This window comes from Corvus hawaiiensis, chromosome Z (assembly GCF_020740725.1).
Source record: "Corvus hawaiiensis isolate bCorHaw1 chromosome Z, bCorHaw1.pri.cur, whole genome shotgun sequence".
In the NCBI taxonomy this organism is placed as follows: Eukaryota; Metazoa; Chordata; class Aves; order Passeriformes; family Corvidae; genus Corvus; species Corvus hawaiiensis.
Window position 1 is genome coordinate 66,769,072 of NC_063255.1, and position 19,763 is coordinate 66,788,834.

General features: G+C 42.1%; 1 long non-coding RNA gene across 1 annotated transcript; it reads left to right on the forward strand.

The window, feature by feature from the left end:
- Window positions 1-524: 524 nt before the first annotated feature.
- LOC125320021 lies at window positions 525-19,544 on the forward strand. The gene is made up of 6 exons (XR_007200963.1): window positions 525-1,475; window positions 2,886-3,057; window positions 11,595-11,712; window positions 12,805-13,073; window positions 16,884-17,010; window positions 19,220-19,544. It is a non-coding gene; the product is annotated as an uncharacterized LOC125320021 (long non-coding RNA).
- Window positions 19,545-19,763: the final 219 nt, after the last annotated feature.

Consider the following 19,763-nt stretch of genomic DNA (forward strand, 5'->3'; position numbering starts at 1 on the left):
GGGATCTGTAGCACCCAGTCCCCTGAAGAAGGAGAACACCATTGCCATAAGAGAAATCTTGCCTTTGATTACCTGTATTCAAGGCTGACTGTGCCCTTCAGGGGGATAAGTGCAATGAAACATGTATGATTTTTTTCTCTCAAAGACATATGACCAGCTTTCAGTAGAATTTTTTCTTCCCTAAAACTGCTTTTTCTACTCTGAGAAAGGTTAGCACTTGGCAGTATATCGCGAAATAGTAACTTCTGCTCACACATAACAATGTGAGAAAAACCTGTGCTGATAAAGTCTAAAAGCTACAGACATTCCACATTATATATAGTGCCTTACAACTGGAGCACCATCTGATGAGCTGTTATTTTGCTTCTGGTACCTATTATTTTGCATTTAAAAGAAATTCAACAGAACAAGGAAATAAGCCTTATTTTTTTATGAGCTTGTGCCCTATACTTCTGCAATGTATTAACAATAATTAGTTTTCTTTCCCTCTACTCTTTACCCAGCACATCCTTCAGGTTCTCTCTGCATTCCTGGAATACCTACTTCACTCCCTCTACTATCAAAATGAGACTACATGGTTTTAGGTCACCTACATGATGAGACCTGATGGCCAGACAGCCAAAAAAGTAGTGGTTGAAGTTCACTTCTTCTCTGCTATTAGTGTTGAAAATTTTCCTATAGCCACCTTTCAGTTTCCCACAAGGCTTTTATACACTCAGTTATTTTTGAGAAAGCTGTCTCTATCAAATTTTCTTGAGTCTATTCTTAAAATATCAGAGTGAAGGTGATTGAGAAAGTGATCATTTAGGCTTTTCCTTCAGAATCCAGGGCTAATAATTTTCATTCCTCTGGTGTTTTTTGAGTAAGGTGTGCCATTAACGATTCCGCAACTGGAGTGAAATGATCCCGGTAATTTATGGTATTTTGGTAAGTCCTGACATCATGGTGTTACCATTTAAGTTATTAATTTCCAGCCTTTTAAACAGATAATCTACTGAAGCCGGTTGTTTATGCTATAAGCTTGTTGACTTCTATGGCAGAGGAGAGGAAGCCTGAATGTTTGAGCCTGGTTATGAGCGTAAATTGCATATTTGGGTGCCTGCACCTGAGAGTTCACAGTTTCTTCTTTCTGACAAGAGTCTCTCCTGATCCGCTTTTTCCCAAGAAGAGATGTTTCTAAATTGTTTTAGTTATCATCCTGCACATAAAATACAGCTATGCTGAACTTACCTTCCAGTATTTGTCTCACCTTCTACTTGCTGATTTTTTCATTTGTATTTCATGTGAGCAGGGCAGAAAATAACCAGATGAGGTTTTGTTCCCATTGTTCTCAGCATGTTTTTCTCTCACCTTTATCTCAAGGAGCATGGACCTGATCTTAATTCTTCATGTATTTCTAGAGACTACATCAGCTTCCCTGACAGTGACAGAGGTCAGTGTGTACACAGGTGACAACCCAGCAAACTGACATTACAGTAAGTATATAATGCATCTGCCTACATGAAAAGGTCTAAGAAAATATGACTGAAAGATCATATACCAGATTCCATTAATGAAATTCTGTTCAGTCTAATATCCCCAAAGTGCTTTGACTGCAATTTTTCCCGCAAGCTCATCATCTTATTAATCATGGAATCAGAGAATCATAGTATGGTTTGAGGGACTTTACATACAGCGCAGAATCCCCTGACATGGGCAGGGACACCTTTCACTAGACCTGGTTGCTCAAAGCTCCATCCAACCTGGCCTTGAACACTTCCAGGTGTGGGACAGACGCTTCCTTGGGCAACCTGTTCCTAACCACCCTCTCAGTGGATTTCATTCTAATATCTAATCTGAACCTACTCTGAGTTTAAAGCCATTTCCCCTCATCCTGTCACTACATGCCCTTGTTAACAAGTCCCTCTTCAGCTCTCTTGTAACTCCCTGTAGGTACTGGAAGGTGCTATAAAGTCTTCCCACAGTATTCTCTTCTCTAGACTGAACAAACCCAACACTTTCAGCCTTTCTTCCCTGGGGAGGTGCTCCAGCCCTTTGATCATCTTTGTGATCTTCCTCTGGACCAAATCCAGCTGGTCCACATCCTTCTTATTTTGGGGACCTCAGAGCTGGATGCAGCACTGCAGGCGGGGTCTCACCACAGCAGAGCAGAGGGGCAGAATCCCCTCCCTGGCCCTGCTGCCCACGCTGTTTTGGATGCAGCCCAGGACACGTTTGGCTTTCTGGGCTGCCAGTGCACATTGCTGGGTCACGGTGACCTTCTCATGCAGCAATATCCCCAGGTCCTTCTTACTAGGAGGGTGCTCAATCCATTCTTTGACCAACCTCTATCCATGTCTGGGATTGCCCTGACCCAGGTACAAGACCTTTCATGTGGCCTTATTGAACTTCCAGAGGTTTGCACAGGTCCACCTCTCCAGGGTGGCCAGGTCCCTCAGGGTGGTATCCCTGCCCTCCAGTGCATCAGCCACACCACACAGACTGGTGTTGTCAGCAAACTTGCAGTGATCAGTTTTGATCCAAATCAACTATTCTGTCAGATTTAACTACGTGTAAGGGTTTATTAATGGCACATTTCTCCTGCATTCATCCAAACAGATTAAAAAATGTGTTACAATATATCTTCTCGTGAAAAGCACAAGGTTACCTGGCATTGCCAGAAGTGAAGAAGAACAAGCCTGATGAGAGTGAGGAAAGCTGGTGGTGTTTGAGGAGGTCAGCTGCGGAGAGATTGCAGACATGATCCGGTTGCTATGGGCTGTGGATGGGGATGCTCCGGTTGTAACAGACGAGAAAGGGAAACTGCAGAAACTTCACATTTTCAGCTCAGCCATGTGGCCTTGTTTCTCTCCTCCATTTGTCTGTGTCCATTCCCTGACCTTTAGATAGGTTTCAAAAGGATTTTCTGATCCATACCAGCTGCAACAGTCCTGGGAGTGACCACGTTCACTATGAGGATAACCACAGCTTGTCCTGGAAAGGGAGAGTTCTAAGTGCAAATCCAGTCACCCCTGTAAGAGAAACGATGGACCATTCTGACTGTCCTCAGGAGACCAGGTAATGTATCCTTGGGTTCACAGTCAACTTTAATTTGCATTACCCAGAGCTATCAAGTCTGAGGTTGCAGCAGGACCCCAGCTTTTCTGGGGTTTTGCTCATGAAGCCACATCACATTTTCCGTCCATGTCTAGTATTATGAAACTCATGAATCTGAAAAATCTTTACTAAGATAAAGATAGATAGTATGAGGAGCAAAACTATGTCCTTTTAGTCCTACCATTTAACTCCCAAGTTCTCCTTAACTTTGAAAAGTTAATTAAAACTTAAATTTTGTAAATAAACAGAAAGAAATCCACTGTGTTGACAGGATTCATCCCTGTAAATGCTGCTACCTTAGGGCTACAGCTGAAATTCTTCACCTAAAACTTTACATTGATTTCATTTCTTAGATTTCCCCTCAAGATGAGCACATTTTCATTATGTTCGAACAAGTGATGGTAGAAAAAAATAAAAAGAGTGTTTGCCCAAAACACATGAGCACTTTATTTAGGGACTAGAAAGCTTGTATAGGATTCATTAGGAAAAAACACAGCTTACTTCTATTATTTCATTCTATTAAAGTCCTGCTGAACTCACAACAATTGGCATCAGCACAAAAGCAGCAAACAACTTTTCATATTCTTGTCAATGTAATTTGTATTGGATTTGCACTGCTGGGAATCCAGCAGTGTTTCCACTGCTTCTGATCCAGATTGGCAAAAACCAACCAACCAACCAACCAACCCAACGACCCAATAACATTAGAGCAGATTATTCCACAGTCTCTAGTCTGTCTGAGAAAGAATGATCAGTTCTAAAGACTGCTTCACAGCAGTCATTACCTACACATTAATTCCTTCACATTGGCTTCTCCACATGTTCCTTCTCAGACAAATAATTACTAATAGCAATAATTAAAAGGAAAAAAACTGATTTAAAAAAAAAAAAAGAAGCAGCAAAGAAGGGACCAAATGCAGGCACTGGGTTTTTTTCTGTGCTAACAATGCAACTCAGTTCTTCAAGTATTCATGAGACACTTGTAGTCACAGACATAAGCTGGTATTACACAGTCTCTGTCTACAACAGTCTCAATGTTCAAATGAGCCTTGATCATTCTCATTATGCATGTATTTTCTGTTTGCTGTGATCTACAAGCGAACATCAAAAGGGCTGGTAGCATACTGCTTAAGGATTTCAGTGAAGCATTAAAAAGCAGAGCAGCCGAACATATCAATCATTTATCTTGAAGTGCAAACTACCAGAATCTTCTTTCTTTTTTTTTCCCTGTTCCATCCTTTTAAGGTAGCTTAGTCTGCTTGGTAATTACCTCCTCTGTGAAGTTCACACAACTTTCATGTTAGCAGCAAAGCAGCACAGATGGTCTGGTTGGAGGGGACTCTTTGCCAATTGACTACTAATTGTAAGCAAAAAGATACAGACAGCAGTTAATAAGGATTACCTGAAGAGACATTTAAGAATGTTAAGTATATCAGCACTATATGCAGGGAAAATCTTATTTATAACATAATTTCAGTAATAATATAATTTTGGATCTGATGTACATTATTACATTTGTTTTTATTAATGAAATAGTAACTTTTTAGCTTAGAAGATCTGCTGCCACTTTTGTGGTTGTCTTTTCAGTAAAGAAAAGGTGTTAACAAATGGTACCACAGAGCATCAGCTGAGATTTGACTTTAGAACTTTTCAAATTTTAGGAAAATTAGGAATTTTCAAGACCCAATCATCAAGGTGTTTTATTATAACCTCATTAATCAGGAAGAACACATTTGCCATGAGTAGAGAATTTCGTTGTACTTCTCCAGGATTTTCACTAGAACTCAGCCTTCATTACCTGGAGCATGATGGTAAAGTGCATTTTCAGACACTGTAATGCCATTACCAGAAATACCATAGCCCTTTCCAAAGAATATACCTCCAGAAGATATACTAAGAATGGAGGGACTTGGTAGATGGTGAACTGTGTGTTTATGCCTATGTCATCCAAGACACACTGTAGTAGGTAGACCATCAAAATTGGCTGTGAAAACAAGTGCCTTCACCTCTGAGACTCTGGCCCAAAGTAAAGTTAATCTTGTGATCAAATATTTTCTTTCATTAAACTTGCTTTTTCTATGCTTTCTTCTCCTTAAAACACTGTCTGAGGGTACAAAAATGAAGGATCTGTGCTGAGAATACTAAAAAGAAAGGACATGTAACTATTATGCTCATTTGAGAGGTTATCTGTACCGTCTTTTCCTGTTAGCTGTGCCCTCCAGGTAAGGTGTCTAGCACAGTAAGTGCCAACGCAATTGGTTCTTATCTTTTTATTCAGTTTGTTACTGAAGGATGACAGTCCATCAAAACAGTTCTTTGATTCTGTGATAATCATAAAATATCCTGAACTGGAAGAAACCCACAAGAATCAGTAAGTCCAGCTCCTGACCCTGCACAGGACACTCCAAGAATCACACCAGGTGCCTGAGAGCATTGCCCAAATGTTTCTTGAACTCTGCCAGGCTGGTGCTGTGACCACTTCTGTGGGGAGCCTCTTCCAATGCTCAGCCACCCTCTGGGTGAAAAACCTTTCCCTAATATCCTACCTAAACCTCCCTTGACACAGCTTCAGGCCATTCCCTTGGGTCCTGTCACTGTCACCATAGAGAAGAGATCAGTGCCTGCCCCTGCTCTTCCCCTCACAAGGAAGCTGTAACTGCAGTGAGGTCTGTCCTCAGGCTGCTCCAGGCTGAACAGACCAAGTGCCCTCAGCTGCTCCTCCTACAGCTTCCCCTCCAGACCCTTCACCATCCTCGTGGCCCTCCTTTGGACACTCTCCAATAGCTTTGTATCTCTCTTATCCTGTGGCACCCAAAACTGCCCCAGCACTGGAGGTGAGGCTGCCCCAGAGCAGAGCAGAGCGGGACAATCCCCTCCCTTGCCCGGCTGGTGATGCTGTGCCTGATGCCCCCAGGACACAGGTGGCCCTCCTGGCTGCCAGGGCACTGGTGATTCGTGTTCAACTTGCCATCGAGCAGGACTCTGAGATCCCTTTCTGTGGCACTGCTTTCCAGCATCTCATTTCCCAGTCTGTCTGCACATCCAGGGTTGACCCATCCCCAGTGCAGAATCCGGCACTTGTCCTTGTTACAGTTCATTCAGTTGGTGATTGCTCAGCCCTCTAATTTGTCAAGGTCTCTCTGAAGGGCTTCTCTGCCTTCAAGGGAGTCCACAGCTCCTCCAAATTTGGTATAATTCTGTATCTCTCCATTGCACTACCCATGCACATCAAGAATAACCAGATTCACTGGGCAGCGAGCATCTGCTCAGGACAGGGCCAAACAGTCGGACCCATTTAAGGTATTTCTAGTTGTTCCGTGAATACATTAAAAACAAAATTTCTTTAAAGTACTTCAGAAAAAGTTCCAGAATATCCTGGAAAAGTAACAATTTCTTACAGAATTTACTTTTAAATAAAACCTTCTGTATACACTCATACAATCTTTCAGTAACAGCAAAACTGTTTCCTAACAAGGTGGCCTGTACTCTTCATGAGTAACATGGCCACTGGAAAGATAAATAAGTAAAATCTTTTTCCCAAAAGAGTGCTACCATGTGCTCCCCAGGGAAAGGATTTATTTCTGTTCACTTAAACATCTAACTCCAAAGTGGCAACAGTTTTGCAAGAAGAGATTTTTATTTATCTTGCTGTTTAATTATATCTGTGTGAGAATTATCGTGGACTCTAATTAGGCACCTGTTCTCTCTCTAGTCACAAGGAAAGAAGTTTCAATTAGAGTAAAACGTATCAAATTATTAAAGCACTTTTTCCTTTTCACTTTTGGTTTTTCTATAGATAATGGGAGGAAAATTGGCTTGAGTGTTCAGACATTCATACCAGACTCTGGTCAGTTTTTATGTAATAAAATAACAAGGCTAAATTCTGTTCTCAGTTAAATTATGTAAATGAAGACTGGTATTAAGTCCATTAGCAGATTTGATGTTCACCAGTTTCAGTAATGGGGACCTCCTTTTGGTCCTTTTACACTCATAGGTCTGGGATAGTAATGCTACTTCTTCCTTCTCCAAAATACCTCAATAAGCATTTTCAAGTGGAAATATTTTTTCAGAAACAGGTATCTTAAATCACCATGAATGTTGCAAGTGGTCTAGGTGTAAAGTAGCTAGGGGATCAGCTGCCACTCTTGTGTATAAGGCAACATGTCTTCCACCCTTTACCAGCATTTAATCCTCACCAACTGAATTTGTGGTTGCAGGTTGTTATTGGGTTGAATAATTCCATGTGATGCATACAAAGGTTTATGGGGCTGGGTCCACACAGATTTTGTGTGGATAAAGACCAGAAGCCTGGAGACTGAATTCCCCTTGTTGTAGCTGAGAGCTAACTAACTTTCAAGGGAAGGTGAAAACCTTAAAAACTAGACTTACAGCCTAATTTGGGGAATTTATTGTACATTTGTGGCTGTGTATTGTTGTTCTACCTAAATAAGACTTAGGAAAGCAGGAAGGTGGGTTATATTCTACTTTTGACAGCATGTGCTCCTGAGAAATACATACACCTGAAGAGTCCAGAGCCACACATGCCTGTTCCCCATGGAGCACAGAGGTGCCACCCTGCTGCAAGGCAAGACCAGCCTGACAAGCCAAACATCTGCTGAGCTATTCCCTCTCCTTCTTGGCCCCTCCCTTGCCAGTGCACATCTGGACAAGCTCAAAGAGCTGACCCTCTGCTCTTCCCCTCTCCTTCAATGGCTGATGCAAGAGCATTACAAAAGGTGGTCCCAAGCTTTCCTGCTCAGGAGAGCCAAGGTTCTGCCCTGGGGGAGGTAAATGAACCCAAGAGAGAACTCCCTGGCATCTTTTCTTGGCAGCACGGTCAGGCTGACAGCCTCAGCAGCAGCCTGTTGCCTCTGCTTCACCAGCAGGCACGCTTCCAGCTCTTGGCACAGCCCAAAGTCTCATTCCACTCCCTGTGATCGGATGCTGCTGACATGTAGTGTTACCCAAGGGATGGAGGGGAGAGAAGCAAAGCAAGGGAAGAAAGCAATCCCTAAAACCTGGGTGAGCTGCGCACCTCTAGGAGGAACTTACTTACTACTTTCCACCTCTCCTGGCTCCTTCCCCTGAGCTGGGGCAAGCCCAGGCCTGTTGTTGAAAGGGATTTTGTCATAATGTAACACTAGCTTACTAACACCTGTTTGCATTTTCATAGAGACTAGCATAGGAAGGAAATGTTATTCTAAATCAGCACACACATGCTCCTATCTCAGGTTGCATCCTTCCTGGGGGTAGGGAAGCACTCAGATGTTTTTCATCTGAATTATTTTGCACAGTGTGGTCTACCCTACCTTTCCCATCCATTACTGCCACCATTCCTTTTGGGACAATAATGGAAAGGCTGTCCTAAGGACTTCATAACTTATATTACCATGTCTGAAGATGGAAGATATTATTATTGGTATTAAAGCTTACACAGCAGCCATTTAAATAAGACTGGAATTTTATTTTCTGTGACCATGTTCAATACTACTGTAAGAGACTTACTCTGTTATGAGGACCTTATACTCTACACACGCCTGAACAGAATATGCTTTGGGAAATGGAGGCACAAAGCAGAACTTCCATGTGTCCCTAGTCCTAAGGATAAAATACAGATACACAATTCAGCCAGCAGTAAAATAGATCCTTCTGGGACAAATTTTGTGCTAAAGAAGCTCCTACAATATGGTAGATAGAGGCAAAAATGTATGCAAACATGTTCTTGAACCAGCATGAAGTTTTGGTCAGTACGAATTTTTAGTAGAGACAAAACTAGCCGTGGACTGTAAACGGACAATAGAATGCGGCCAGCAGGCAAAGGGGCTGTTTGGTTTCTCTTACAGTAAGAGAACAATCAATACTGCTGTACAACAGAATCCTGCTACTCTTGCACAGAGCAAGCAGTGGCATCACTCAAAAAAAGCCATGAGTGTCATCAGTCACGTGCACCTGGCTTTCTTTCTGCCCCAGCACACACAGTCAGCGAGCAGGGCAATAATCTTTCTCCGAAGCAAAACCACTCCTATTTGTGCTCAGGCCAGAGGTGAAGACAGGGTGAAGTATTTGGGTGGAATGGGTCTGACCTGAGCCTCTGCCCCAGAATGAAATAGTCTTGGTCGCTGAATGTTCTTTTTTCCAGCACTGTATGTCAGTGAGCCTTCTGGATTATGTCTCAGAAAATGAACCAAAGACCTCACTCATATCAGATCTCACAGCTTGTTTCCAGATTTAAGGAGGTTTGAATAAGTTTGCATAAGCAAGTCAAACTGGCTTGTCTCTGAGGGATGATTTGGCACTTAACTGAGAGGATAATAAAATCATTAACTGGTAGGGCAAAAGTAAAAAAGAGAATTGATCTGTGACACTAAATACGGATCTTACTGAAAAATTCTGAATTGTTTTATCCACTGATAATGTACTAAAGATCGTTCATATAACACGTATGTGGAGGGATGTAATTGCAGAGGACTCTTCTGAATTACACCTCAGTCCATGTAGTGATCTAGCAAATCACTTAAAGTATGTCACTGTCCCACATAATCTACATCATGTTTTGAATCAGTAAAGGCTGCACAAATTCAATGTAGATGCAGAGATCCACTGTGCTTCATCAATTAAACCAGTACAACAAGTAAAAAAATGTAGAGGAAATGCATTATTTCACTATACTGTGACATATTATTTAGAGCACTAAAAAAAGCCAGGGAGGTCATCTGATTATCCATATGAAGTTGAAAACACTTCTAGAAAAGTAAACAAGGACTTTTTTTGCCTCAGAGAGCAGATGGTGCAATGCAGTGTCAGATAATGTGCTAAGATCAAAACAGGATCTCTTCCAACAGAGACAAAAAGTAGATAATGGTCTAAAGTACAAAAAGCCAGCACAAAACCAGAAGTAGTTTGAAGTAACAATAGTTTGATATCAAGTCAGAGGAAGTTGAACAGACATGAGTACAAAGCATTTTTATTTGATTTGAAAATTAAACTAATTCAAAATTAGTGCTATGTTTGCTAATAAATTAAAGATGAAACTTGCATTTTACTCAGTTACATTGATAAAAATACAAAGTGGTCAGATTTTTCGACTCTTACAGTAAAGTATCCGGACAGATGCTGGAAAAGACCAAGAATTGAAGTCCAGATAAAGTAGTTTACCTTTGCCAATGAGACCGTACGTACCAGTACATGATCTTATGAAAACATCAGCAACATAATCCTGCTCCTTTCTGGCATTTAGGCTTCTTAATTATACATATAAACACAGAATTAGAATTTTTTTCCAGCCAAGTTAAAAAAATTTCAGGTGGCAGATGCTAGCTTAGACAGTTTCAGTCAGCCCCACATATAAAGATTACGATCCAAAACTTCTCCACTCATCATTTTGCTAGCATTGACCATGGAGTTTTTAATTACAGTTTTTTCCAAACTCACTGATATTCTATACTGAATCTTGGGAATTGCCTTCCACACATGGTTTCAGCTGAAGAGAACTGCAGCACCAGATCTTGATTTGCTGTGAGATCACCTGCTTCTAAAATAAGATTTTCCATAAAAAATATGTCAATTTGGTGGCTTTAGAGTCAAAGCATGGGCTGTACAGCTCTGTAAAACCAGCCGCAATCAACGCAGCCCCTTTCAAAGGCATGCCATGGCCTATCATTTGAGGCAACGCTGAGTATCATGCCACAGAAGACCTGGACTTTCCACCCAACTTCAGACACTTATGGACCCAATGTTTAGACGGTAACATGTATAAGACAAGTAAGCTCCTCCACAGTCATGTAGCTGAGCTGAGATCTTGATCCCCTCAGAGAAGAGCTGCCCTTCCAGGGCCTTTATACATTCCTGCTTTTGTTAACACAGGGCATGAAGCAGCTGGGATACAGTCAAGTGCCTCCTTGTAAGGAGACAGTCCATTCAGTGCCATTACTCATTTCCTTTTTCAGAGAACCGAAAGGTCTTAGTGCACAGAGGTGTGGGCCAGCGAGGACTGGAGAAGAGAATCAGCTCAGGGAAAAAAGCAAGAAAACTAAAACATGAGATGTCATTGCAGTTTACTGCTTCCTCAGGTGGGGAAGCAAAGGGGCAGAACACTGATCTCTGTGGGGGCCAGTGACAGGACCCAAGGGAATGGCCTGAAGTTGTGTCAGGGGAGGTTAAGGTTGGATATTAGAAAAAGGTTCTTCACCCAGAGGGTGGCTTAGCACTGGAAGAGGCTCTCCAGGGCAGTGGTCACAGTACCGGCCTGAGAGAGTTTGAGAAGCATTTGGACAATGCTCTCAGGCACATGGTGTGATTCTTGGGAATGTTGCTGTGCAGGACCAGAGATTGGACTTAATGATTCTTGTGGGTCTCTTCCAACTCAGAATATTCTGTGATACAATGGAATGATGAATTTTCATGCTGTCGTAATGGTTAGCAGAGGTAGAGGAAACAAAAGGAAAGGTGGTATACACTTATCTTGGCTACTCATCTAGTCCTTACTGTAATCACTTCAGAAATGCACTCCTGGACTCCTGGACACCAGAAATGGACTCCAGACATGCAGGAGAGACACCCTCCTCTGCAGACCAGAGAGAGCAGAATGGGAGACAGAGGCATAGCTGGCTGGAGACGGTGAGCCTGAGGATATGGACTGCTCTTGAAGCAGGGGAATGTGCTCCAAGTTGTTGGAAACCTTTTTGATGTGTGCCTGAGAGAGTTCTCTTGGCAGCACCATTTGTGGATATGCAAGGAGCTAAGCCTGTCACATCAGCTCCTAGTGAACCACAGGCTCCTCCAGAGACATTAGATTCATCTTTTTGCAAGGAGTATATAGTCCATCCCCTGCAGAAGCACTGTCTCAGGGGACATGACACTTCTATCTCAAACTACCCAGTCTCTGGACCTTGCAAGCTTTCAGTGGGGTGATTTCAGTGAAGCAAGTCTTAGGTGAGATTATCACAGGTGGTCCAGACCCACAAAATGCAGAACAACCCTCTCCAGAACATCCAGGGCCTGAGGCTTGAGGATGAGAAATTTGTTTCATGTGCTAATATTGTACAACACAGGCAAAAGAAGAAATTACTGTAATGAGCTACCAGAAATGGTCTTAATGTCTTGTGGGTAGTTGAAGATATTTGCCAGCCTTTGTCACTGCCAGGGGATGACACAGAATCACTGCTGGAATTTGCTCAGGATGCATTCATGATCTCTTTTTCTTTCACTGTCATTACTCAGATGGGCCTAACAGTACTGTTAGGGACTTCCACAAGCACGTGTCTTCAGGGAATCCACACCTGTAATGTATTCCTCTCAGTGGCTTCAAAAATAGCATTCTGATATTTGAGGAAAAATGAGGAAAAATCCATAGAAATCAGCAACAAATTGGTAATAGTGACCAGCCTCTTTAACTCCTGATAATACTACTAATACATAATAGTGTATTCCTGGGTAAAGCAAAAAGAATTGTGAATAAGGCAAATACAGCTCAGGGCACACAGCAAACACTGGCCTGCTGTGCTTACAGAGACTGTTAAGTAGTAGCTCCTGAATTTTTAAGATACAGTTCTCAGTTTCACTCCAAAGATCTGGCTGAGCTCAAATGCAAAACACAGTTTGGTGGTCCTTTGGAAGACTGAATAGCAATAATCCACCATGGCATTTACACAGTGCTTATCTCTTTGCTGTTTTACAGACATTATTCAATCAGTTCTTGTGTCTCTCCAGGGAATTAAAATATGCCTTTCAGGAATGAGGAAACTGAGGAAGAGGAGCTAAACACCTTCATATGGTTCACAGAGATTTGGTCACAGCAGAAGTTGTTGGATTCAGGAGGCTTCACCACCCCCATCTCCACTCACACCACAAGCCCACAGCTTCCCCTCTTGGTGTGACTGCAATACAAATGATTCCTTCTCTTATGTGCTTGCCAAGACCTGGGGCAGCAGCATCATATTCTCAAGTATGCCAGTGGATGTGGTCATTCCACTGTCAAGGTAATTTATAGTATGTACGAAAGCTTCTTCTGAGAGTGTTGGTAAGATACATAGACATAATAAAGGCCTAATAAAGACTAAGCCACACTAATAAAATGCAAAGGTTGTCATTTAGAATGGAAAATCCTATGATTTAAAAGCAGTGGCCAAATATTGGATCATTTTATGTATTGTTAATAAATCAGAACAAGCAAGGCACAGAACATCTGGTGTAAAAGTTAAAGCTCTTATCAAAGTCCCCCAGGTAGGGACTCCAGGTTTTCTGTGATGGATAAACCCCTATGCCTATGTGAGAGCCTCCTCCATGTGTACTGGTGGCATCACGTGCAGTCTGCCTGTGCTGACTTGCCTCAGGGGTGACTTTTGTGGAGAAGGTCCCATTACCTGTTGCTGCCACCCTTCTTTTGGGTCCATTTGCTCAGGCGTCTGTAGTCTAGTCAGGTGCAAAGAGGCTCTGCAAACAGGATAGGCTCTACTTTACAAGTACACAGCAAGTGTTTCCTGTCTGGCACACACAAAACATGGCTATGATGTGATGAGCTACAGACCACCTCTTGTAAGGAATCCAAGGAGCCTTTGTTGCCCTCTGGGTAACATGTAGGAGAGTGTACCACTCCTAGAGCAAACCCTTGACATTAAAACCCAGTGTCTTTTCCACCAGCCCCATGAGTACCAAGTACACCCAATAACCTGGCAACCAGCTTCGACTTTCTTTCCACTAGAAGCTTATTTCTCTTCATGTCAGTATCTTTCCTCTTATGTACTTGGGATTGCATGACCACCTACCTATAATTTTACCTTTGTTAAGCTTATTTCTTATTTTCTACAGACATTTACACAGCTTTTTGTCAGGCCAGCAGCTTTACCAACACCCTTGGCTGAGGTTATGCAGCCAGTAGGAAGTAAAGTTGAGCCTTGAATCCATTGAGCATGAGCAGCCAAGCCCTGGAGGTGGGGGAGGGTAACACAGAGGAAGGTGCAGTGCCCTCTGTGGCACTATCACACTTACCCATCTATTTTATACCTTGTTGGATGATGTTTATCCTCACGCTTTAGACACTCTTAAACACTTAATGTAAAACTGTGCACACATTGAATCCAAGGCATCACAACTGAGGCCTGAGGTTATTAGAAGGGTAAATAGAAACTTAAAACATCTGAGCAACTGTGTAATATATTCCTTTACAGCCCGTAGTCCTCTGCAGACTCAATGTAAGAAGGAATAGAAATGGGGTTTGTGTCTTACGATCACAGGCCATTCCTCAATACCTGTATCCGTGCTTACCAATGCCCCTCCCCTGTGCAATAGTGCTGAATGCAATGTTACCGTTCATGCGAGCAAGTCCTGGCTTATGTGACTGCATCCTTTGGTATTCCACCCATCACAGTCTGTTCCCTGAGGCACTAACATTTAATCCATGATCTTGAATCACATCGTCTTCTGATCAGCATAAAAAGCTCTTTATGCAGAAACACTAGCATTCCCATTTCCATCTAGGTGCTTCCTCTAGCCCTTGGAGAGCTAGGATATGCTGGTGACTATGACAATGGTCTCCAGCGGGGGTTTGTAATGCAGCTATTCCCCAGGGAATGGAGTGCCTTGTGTGTGATCTTTCAGCCCTAAAACTGTTTAAGCTTTGCAAATAAGGGAACACTTAAAAGCCATAGTTTCACAATAATGGAAGAAATTTACCAAAAGATCAAATAGCAAACACATTGTTAAGATGACATTTAATGATGAAAATTTTCCTTGGCTTCTGCAGTGCCGCCACTTGCCTGTGATTCTGACTAATCAGTACCTGTAATGTCCTGGAGAGTTTTAGATCTGTATCTTTTCTGCTTTTGTGCCTATTGATGACTACAGGAGCCACCTCTGACAATTATTTTAGGCAATCTTTTTTTCCCAGTGAAACACCTTCTCCTCATCCCTCCCTATCTTGCAGTTTAACAGACCCTTACCTCTAATGACCAGCTCTAGGGGTTCTATATGCTAAGAAGGAGCTTGGGTAATTTTTTTTATCTTCTTTCCATTAATGCCTTTTAATTAATGTTTCTATTGAATATCTGAACTAGAGCACTGACAGCTCCAAGCTTAAACAGTATTTTCAATTTACCAAGTCTTTTAAGGCACAGTGCTAAAGCTTTACAAGTCATATGTTCAAGAAGTTATTAACCAGATAATAACTATATGTTTTGCTAGCCTGAAAATCAGTTCACTAACAGCACCACAGAAAGAGTAATCACAGTCTCTCAGCATCATAGAAAGTCTTACCATGATCTTGTGGTCTAAATGAATGATAGAACTGGAAAGTGTATTAGCTTGTTTGGCTACTGCTTCTTTATCCCCGCTGCAGCTTCATATCCCCAAAGGAGCATAGTAACACTAATACGGCCAATATTCATTAATGTAAATGCCGTACTATTAATTTTCATAATTTTCAACTAAATTGCAGCTGCCTTCATGACCTGACATGTTTCCCCAAAGCAGCATTTCAACAGCCACTACAGAGGCTGGTGTATCCCCTGAAGTTCCAATTTAATGCCTTCAAACCACAGGCTTAGCTGTTCAAGTTTCATAGTTCAAAGTTTCTTTTACTTGGTTATGAAACTCTCCAGAATTCCCTCCAGCCAGTTAATAAATGATAGAATATACTTGTTTTCTTCCTGGCCAAATTGAAACAGAGAGGTTATAGAGCAGCACAACCACAACACACAGAATGAGGAACCAAACAACACTAACAGTACAGGAATCTTTAGTCACTTTACATCCATGAAAAGTTCTCACTAGACTCATTTTGCCTACATTAAGCTGGTTGTGTAGAGAGTTTATGTGTTTGTGTGAGAGAGAAAGCAAACGGATCTGAGCTAAAGAATCAGGAAGGGGTTTAGCTCTTGCAGCACAGCCAGCAACTGCAACCCTTCAGCAGGCAGGGAGTACAGAGGGTGAGTGCTGAGTATTAACACCGACACTCCAACGCTTGTGTGACACTCCTTTGTCTCCCAGCACCATAAAGTGCTTTGCCAAAGTAAGCACAATAGTGGAGTACCTGCAGAGAAAGATGACACTTTGCCTTTGGGGAAGGGCAGTAACACCCTGGCACATATGCCTGCCTCTCTCGACAAGCTGTTGTGCCATCAACCTAAAAGTCTCAAAACAAAAGGGGTTTTTTCTTGTCTAACCTGCTTTCCTCCCCAAGAGCAAGCCTCATTTCAGAAACAGGCACTTCACAAAAGCTCATCTGAGGTGCTTTCATACCAATGTTAGGCTCTGTCCCCTCTAGTGGCTGGATCCTGTATCAGAGTGTGTACCTGGGTCTGAGCTTGAGCTGTTCAAGCAAAAATACTTGCAGGTCTGCAGGTACAAGATCCAGATCCAGCTAGCAGAAGATGCGGGGGGAGCAGTAACATGAAGAACATAGCATATTTTTGCAACCCCTGCAAGGTGAAGGTGAAGATGAAATCTTGATGCTGAATGCAAAGACAGAAAAGTGAGTGAGGAAAATAAGGCAGGGCAGTACTGTGGCAAGGGAATGGCTTTCATGAAGCTGCTTTGAACAAACTGTAGGCAATTAAACATTTGTAATACATTTGGTTATATCTTTTTAGAACTGCAGCTTAGACAAATTATGAAGGAGACAATGTATAAGAGTTTCAGTGTCTGTCTCTTCTGCTAAGCTTTTTGACTTTAAAATAGCTAAGTCTGCAAGTTTGAAAAAATCCAAGTTACAGTACAATAGAATTCCATTTTTACTAAAAATGAGGACTTTGTCACCTCCTGCCACTTCATCTATCTGTTCTCTGTTATGACAGCCCAGCTCTTCCATAAGTCCTTAACTCGTATGGAGAGCTGCCTCTGACAGATGATCAGGCTGAAGGTCTGGCAGACATCCGGAAGCACAGGAGCTCATAACAGTTGTGGATGGCACAAACTGACAAGGTGGCAAATAACCTTTGGTATAGTGGCACACATATATAAAATACATAAATTCATAATCCATACAAATAATATAAATGATGTTTATGTATACACATAAAAACTCATGTGAATGTTTGTTTAGGCAACATGGAGATTTGATTGTTTGGAGAATTTGAACTATTTATGTGAAATAGGATTCAATGTGATAATTTAGTACAAGGCCATGGCCATGAAAAGAAGTCCTGAAAGTCATGCCTACCAATGCCCGGGCTGCAGTGTGGGTGGCAGTGTGATAAGTAGGAGTCTCAGCTCAACAGGAATTAATCTGTCCATGTAGAGACAAAGCAGATTATTATAGTTCTTGAATGGATAAAAAAGAGAAGTGGGAAACAGCTGAAAGTGTGAATTTCACTCTGAGCATAACTCGATGAGCTGGATACTGGGCATCTGGACAGTTCTGAAGGTCACACACTCAACACTCAGGCATGCACACACACACACAATCTTCAGAAATGGAAAGGGTACAGAAAAGAGCCATATAGTGATCTGATGGGGTGGAAGAAGTATCTTATAGCAAGGATTTAGCAATCTCTTCTTAAAGTTTTTAATGGTTTTAAGTTACAGAGACACAGAAAATTTGAGAAAAAGCTTAATTGTAGTCTTCTGATACCTCTATGGAAATAAAACTCTGAGTTTTCAAAAGCCTTTTTACTTCAGCAGAGAAAGACACAGAAGGAACCAGTGTCTAGTTAAAGGATGAAGCCAGAAATGTTAGAATTATATGGATAACTCATTTTTTGCTGATTTTAGCTGCTGGAGAAAACGATCAAAACAATTAAAGCTCTTTGTATTTGCTAACATTACTTTGGGTTTTTCAGTCCATCAACATTTTTTTTCGCTTTTTTCTTTCCAGTTCTCTTCCCTCATGCACTGGAGAGAACTGAGCAAGCAACTGGGTGGGGGCTTGTCTGCTGGGATCAACCCACCTGACACTGCCACAGGAGCTGATAGAATATAATTGTAGGGACTGCTTTGGCACTAGTATGCTGGCCACCTGAGCCCTTGGAAAGACACTCACAGAATCATAGAATCATTTAGATTGGACGAGCCCTCTCAGACCAAGTTCAACTGTTAACCTAGCACTGCCAAGTCTGCCTCTCAGCCATGTCCCTAAGTGCCATGTCTCCACATCTTTTAAATACCTCCATGGATGGTGACTTTAGTTGGGGCAGCCTGCCCCACTGCTTGAGAAAAACCAAGTCATAAGGAGGTGCTAAAACTGTCATTGCAACTTGACCCAAGCCCGGACTCTAGCTCCAGGTCAGATCCACGCCAGAGCAGAGAAGCAGACTGGGCAATCCCTGTCATCTTCTATCTCTAAACAAGGTATCCATCTCCTTTAATGGTAAAAACACAGCCCTAGGAAACGTCAACTATATTCTTACAGCCCCCTTGAAACAATCAATTAATAGAAGTGGCTAATCCTGATTCTATCAGGATTGTGGATAGAACTCTTAGGAAGTTTGGACAACTTTTCTTCAAGCTATGTAGTGAATAGATGCACTTTAAAAAAAAAAAAACTATTTTCTGCCAATAAAGCCTAAGCAAGTTAACTTCCTGAAGGACAGTTCTCACCCACTTGAGGGCTGATGGGGTCATACTCATTTCTGTCCAGCCAAGTCCAACCTTGGACACTCAGTGGTAGCAAACAAGAGGAGAGCAGACTTTCCATCAGTGCCCAGTGACAAGAGAAGGGACAATGAATACAAACTGAAACACAGGAGGTTCCCTCTGAACATCAGGAAACATATTTTTAATGTGAGGTTTACCAAGCACTGGCACAGGGTTGTCCAGGCATCTTGTGGAGTCTTCCTCCTTGGAGATATTAGAAAGCCACTTGTACGGGGTCCTGGGTAACTGGTGGTAGAGAGCTCTGCTTGAGCTCATAGGGGTTAGACCAGGTAACCCCCAAAAGGTTTACCAACCTCAGCCACTGTCATTCTGTGATCTTCAAGAGCAACTGGTGCCCAGAGGGACTTATGAATGTCACAGTTAGGTCTAAAGCTGCTAATTCTCCACCTCCTATCTGGGATGCGCTTAGTGATGGCAGCCAAAACTACAGCCTGGGAATATAGTAAAGCTATGCATGGTCTATTTCCTGGACTTGGCTTTATCGGCAAATAAACAGCCAAAACAGGATTGATCATATCCTGCTTTTTCTTATTTTCAGGGGACTTCACCTCCCTTTAACCCTACTGCAGGTCTCCCATGTGCAGGACAAACTCCATGAAAGCTGCAGAGTGACAGCCTACCAGCACTTGCTAGCAACTCCACCTGACAGCATGTAAGCACAAGATATTGAAAACAGAGTGACACGAGGGAGTAATGCTGCATCTCAGCATAGGCTCCCAGGCACTGCCCTCTCAAACAAAGGTAGTTGTGAAAACCACGGGTTTTTGGGATAAACTCTTTGGAGATGCTTATTAAACAGAACAGAATAAAACAGATGTTGCTCTTAGTCCAACTTTTATTATGTTTACATAATGCTAAGTCAGATGTGCTTGTTAATCACTTTCAATAGCATTAACTTTTTTAACATTGTATATAAAAAATAAAATAATTTATTGAAATAAAAGGTCAGCTGAAAAATCATTGTCTCTTCCAAGCCTTCTCTGTTTGAGCTACACGGTTATTCTCTTTACTGTAGGGATAATAAGGATTATATTTCACCGAAGGCTCTAGAATATTATCCCTCTCTTCCTTTTGTACCCCAG